The sequence below is a fragment of the Tursiops truncatus genome, chromosome 3 (genome assembly GCF_011762595.2).
Source record: "Tursiops truncatus isolate mTurTru1 chromosome 3, mTurTru1.mat.Y, whole genome shotgun sequence".
NCBI classification, from domain to species: domain Eukaryota; kingdom Metazoa; phylum Chordata; class Mammalia; order Artiodactyla; family Delphinidae; genus Tursiops; species Tursiops truncatus.
This window is the reverse complement of record NC_047036.1, coordinates 12,878,071-12,883,704: the sequence shown is the minus strand read 5'-3', so window position 1 is coordinate 12,883,704 and position 5,634 is coordinate 12,878,071. Positions and strand designations below refer to the sequence as shown.

General features: G+C 38.1%; 1 non-coding gene across 1 annotated transcript; it reads right to left on the bottom strand.

Annotated features, from left to right (window-relative positions):
• Positions 1-767: 767 nt before the first annotated feature.
• LOC117312052 (U6 spliceosomal RNA) lies at positions 768-874 on the bottom strand. Its single transcript, XR_004526220.1, has one exon. It is a non-coding gene; the product is annotated as a U6 spliceosomal RNA (small nuclear RNA).
• Positions 875-5,634: the final 4,760 nt, after the last annotated feature.

Below are 5,634 nucleotides of genomic sequence, written 5' to 3'. Positions count from 1 at the left end.
TCTAGTTCCCTGAACAGGGATCAAACCCGGGCCCCCTGCTTTGGGAGCACAGAGTCTTAACCACTGCACCACTAGGGAAGTCCCTGTACTATATTCTTTTACAAATTGAAGGTTTGTGGCAACCTATGTCAAGCAAGTATATTGGAGCCATTTTTCCAACAGTTTTTTTTAAGTTAAGGTATGTACCTTTTTTTTTTTTTCAGACATACACTATATCACATTGAATAGACTTTAGTATAGTGTAAACATAACCATTATATGCACTGGGAAACTAAAAAATTTGTGTGACTTGCTTTACTGCAATGTTTGCTGTTTATTTTTTTAAAACAAAATTCACCTTTTATTTAGGTTGAAATAAACTATACAAATTGATTTTCTTCACCAAAATAACAGCAATATTTTCTGTATTATTCCTAGATAAACTACAGAACACTTATTTTTGTAGGTTTTCTAGGTTTTGCTTGTAAATCAAGATGAGGCAGTAGATACAGTCATGGAAGAAGACAGAAGAAAACAGACAAATCAGCTGTCAGTATCCGTGGCCTCTGATCTTGCCTTGACCACGAAACAGAAGTGTCCAACATATACCTGCCAAGAACCTTATGAAGATGTAGGCTCAGTAAAAGACTGTAAACAGCAACAACAAGATGTGGAACAACAATGGCAGGCTCTTCCATTCAAACTTTAAATATAACTTGTTCCTTTAACTTCATTTGGTAAAGACAACATTTACACTGAAATCTTTGTTTGGCGAGTTCACGTTTCTCAAAAATATGGAACGCTTCACGAATTTCTGTGTCATCCTTGTGCAGGGGCCATGCTAATCTTCTCTGTATCATTCCAATTTTAGCATATGTGCTGCTGAAGCGAGCACAGTGTTTGCTGTCTTGCGATGGTCTGGAACCAAACCCGCAATATCTCCAAAGGTATGCCTGTTTTTAGGAATAAATTTGCAAAAAAGATGCATAATCTCTTTCATGAAAATAACAAGACACTGCTGAGAGAAATGAAGATTTAAATGAAGGAGCAGAAAAAAATCCACGTTCATAGATTGGAAAGTAATATTGTTCACATGTCTTTTGTCCTGACATTGATCTATAGATTCAATGAATTGCATGGTGTGACTTGTCAAGCGGATTCTAAAATTTATTTGGAAATGAAAAGGACCTAGAATAGCAAAAAGCTATTTGAAAGAGAAGAATACAACTGCAGGACTTATGTCCACTTGATTTAAAGACTTACCATAAAGCTACAATAATCAAGACAGAGTGAGTTTGCTAAGACAATAGACAATACAATCAACAATACAAATAGGGAGTACAGAAATAGACCTACCTGTATATAATGAATTGACTCTCAAAAATGATGTCAAATCTACTAAATGGAGAAAGAAAATCTTTTCCATAAATAGATAATATTGCAACAATTAGATTAATATATGAAAAAACAATTAAGGTCAAGTCCTACCTCACACCATACAAAAAATTAACTTAAGTTGAAAATAGCCCTAAACTTTAAAGCAAACTCTATAAAATTTCTCAAAGAAGACATAAAGAATATCTTAATGATGTGGGGGCTAGGCAAAGAGTACTTACAGACACAGAAAGTATTAACCATAAAAATTTTAAAAATGGATAAATTAAACTTCATCACAATTTAATATTTCTACTCATCAAGAAATACTAGGAAGATAATGAATATGTTCTCACATTCTGGGTAGAAATTTTCAATAGATAGATAGATGATAGATAGATAAATAGATGATAGATAGAGAGATATTTCATCTATCTCTCTGACAAAGACTTGTATCCAGAATTTATAAAGAACTCTGACAACTTAATAATAAAAAGTCACATATAGCTATAGAATATCTATACCCATAATAGAAGTACTATATAATTGCCACAATGGTGCTACTGTTTTATAAAGTGTTGAAATACTAACAGACAGAGGCAGCTGAAAAACTAAAGGGCTATTGTAGCTATGTGAATGCCTGAAGTTATAGGTACTTTTCTCCAATTATTTTTAAAATGTGAATGATGTCCCCAAGGATATTAGGAGTATCACAGTGAAATATTTTAAAAAAAGGACCACAATCCCTCCAAGTAAAATTCCAAATTAGCCAGGAGTGAAAGGGTAGAAAGGCCTCTGAATGGAGAGCTGAGATAACTGTTTCAGGACCAGCAACACTACTTTTCTACTGTGTGAGTTTGACCAAACCAAAGCCTCACTAAGCCTCATTTTCCTTTTGTGAAACACGGAATTTGGACAGTAAAACCCCTAATATCCCTTCCAAATCTAAAATCCTATGATTCATCCACTCATTTCATGTATTTCTTGACCATTTGTTGGTAACTGCGAGCTACATTTGCTAAGCACCATTAATACACAAATGAATCAAAGAATCTCTACACTTACCAAACTCAATCCAATTGAAAAGATACATATAAACCACTAAAGACATTTACAGGTGGCTAACGGGATTCAGATCCAAGCGTTGCTCAAGCAGGAGCTGAAAGTGTTGGTATGTCCAGGAGCAGCAAATGGTCACACATGGAAACGCTGTGGTGTGTGCCAGTCCACGGGGTGATGGAGCGTCAGTAGGGGGGAGTGATGCTCTCAGAGTGTGGGTTACACCAAGGAGCTTGCACTTCATCCCCTAAAATCTTTTGAGAATCTTCAATATTTCTTTTCTTCTTTTTTAAACAAACATCTATTTTGAAATAATTTGCCTAGAAATATACTGGACTGATTAAAAATTATTTGGCAGTTTTTTAAAAGTGAATATATTCTTTAAAACACTATTTTTAAAAAGTTTCCGTAATGAATCTACTCCATTTTGAGATATTTGGTTTCCATCCTAGAAATATTTTTTCCTTTCTTTTAAATCGGCAGAGTGTCACTCAAAAAACGCTGACACACCATTAGAAATACAAAGCTTTTCCAGGCAGTTTGACTAAAAGACATGGAGGAGAGTTAGCTTGTCTAACTAAAAGGAAAAATAAATACAGTCTTCTTTGCTGAAAGTAACTATCACTCTCCTTTCCTTTCCCCTTTGTGACACAGAAGAATATGCAGTTCAAGTAAGATAAAAATAAATTTTAAATAATAATGTTTTCAAAAAGCATATGGTTGGATCTGTGATGATTTTCACACAACGAAACCTGTTCTTCTATTTCCATTTATGCTGGCAAACTCACAGTAAGTTAAACTGGCAGAAACTTCAGCAGGGTAACATTTTGGGATACCAACATAATAAATATGAGTTGGCTAAATATTCAAGCAGACAAATTAAATGTATTTTGTTTTGACTATTACTGAACCACTTGAGCTATAATACACAATGTGCAGTATATTTAAATATACCATTTATGGGCTATCTTTGTATTGTAAGACAATGCTGCACGTAAGCACTTATTTAGGTGTACATTTTTTTTTTTTTTTTTTTTTTTTTGCTGTACGTGGGCCTCTCACCGTTGTGGCCTCTCCTGTTGCGGAGCACAGGCTCCGGACGTGCAGGCTCAGCAGCCATGGCTCACGGGCCTAGCCACTCCGCGGCATGTGGGATCCTCCCGGACCGGGGCACGAACCCGTGTCCCCTGCATCGGCAAGCGGACTCTCAACCACTGCGCCACCAGGGAAGCCCTATGCGTACATTTTGAAATATATTTGGAAATACATTTTCATTGTTCACCTCACATAGTTTTTTTTTTATAAGATTTTAAAAATATTCATTTATTATCATTTATTTTTGGCTGCATTGGGTTTTTGTTGCTGTGCGTGGGCTTTCACTAATCGCGGTGAGTGGGGGCTACTCTTTGTTGTGGTGCACAGGCTTCTCATTGTGCTGGCTTCTCTTGTTGCGGATCACGGGCTCTAGGTGTGCAGGCTTCAGTAGTTGTGGCTCGTGGGCTCAGTAGTTGTGGCTCACAGGCTCTAGAGCGCAGGCTCAGTAGTTGTGGTGCATGAGCTTAGTTGCTCTGTGGCATGTGGGATCTTCCTGGACCAGGGCTCGAACCCATGCCCCCTGCATTGACAGGCGGATTCTTAACCACTGCGCCACCAGGGAAGCCCCACACAGTCTTATAAAGTCTTCGTAGTAGCCAATGGCCAAATATAGGAATAAAGATACAATATATATATTAGGATTTGATCAGAGAAATAGAAACTATTGCTAGGTATTTTAAGGAGGAAGGGGTATAATACAGGGAATTATGGTCTTACACAATTATTGCAAGGCCAAGGAAACTAAAAATAACATCAAATAATCAGAAAGTAGAAGAATCCAAGTAAACTGCCACCAATGATGTATGCTGCCCACAGCATTGCAGAAGGACACCTGACAGCCACTGGCAAAACCCCATACCTGCCATCTGCAGATGCCCAGCTGCTCCTGGAGAATAGTGGCCTCTCTGTATTTTCTACTTCCAAATCTCACACAAATGGCTTCTGTTGGCAGAATTTAAACCAAACCCCCACTGGCCAGTAAATCTAGTTAACATAGCTTCCAAACTGTCAAGCCCCATGTTACAAGACACAGTTTAAAAGAACAGGGATCATACTACATATCAAGACACAATATCTAGTTGGTTCTCCGTATATCTGTGTTTAAATTTCCAAATAGCAGCAATGTTTTTCTTTTCACTGACCTGCTGCAGTCATCCCTCAGTCTAATGAAGATGTACTCACTCTCTCCCTCCAAAGGCAAGGCATGAAAATTTAAATGTCACTGTACCCATCTCTGGATATTTGTTCTTTTTCAGCTCAGTCACAATCCCTATTTAATATCCTATAACTTGCAGACTAAGCTAGAGATGTAACCACCAACACTCCTTACATAAACTAGTAGGAGAAGATGAAGGAGAATATTAACTTGGCTCATATAATATATACATAATATAGCAAGCAAGAATATAAGCACAATTACTGTAGTCCTTTCTGTGACTGATCATAATGCTATAATTGGTTTAGAACCTACTTTTTCTATTACCTATTTCATATTCACTTTGTCCTTAGTCAGTATTGAGGTGGTTATGGGCTTTTGCTGGGCAGAGTAACCCTAAACTTCATTCCTGATTGGTCCAAGCCATTAGTTGGGTAGCTCTGATTTTTCATTAACAATATTGGAAGTATTAACAGACACACTCAGATAATCCCTGAATTTCGTGTACATTTTTCATTCCTTACGGTAGCATCAGTCCTATTTCCCCTTGTTAATCAGGATTAGTCATCCCAGTCAGTACAGTATTTCCTTCTTCTGTTGTTATTTCAATGACATTGGAAATCCAATATGGCCAGGTTGCAATCTGAGCTTCAAGTTAAATATGCTCCCTGGTAGAAATTCTCCATTCTTAGGAACCAAGATCTCAGAAACTGCAGAGCCCGAGTTATGGGGACAGGAAACATAACTTTTGACAGAACTTTATTTATTTTTATTTATTTTTATTTTTTTGCAGTACGCGGGCCTCTCACTGTTGTGGCCTCTCCCGTTGCGGAGCACAGGCTCCGGACGCGCAGGCTCAGCGGCCATGGCTCACGGGCCCAGCCGCTCCGCGGCATGTGGGATCCTCCCGGACCGGGGCATGAACCCGTGTCCCCTGCATCGGCAGGCGGACTCTCAACCACTGCACCACC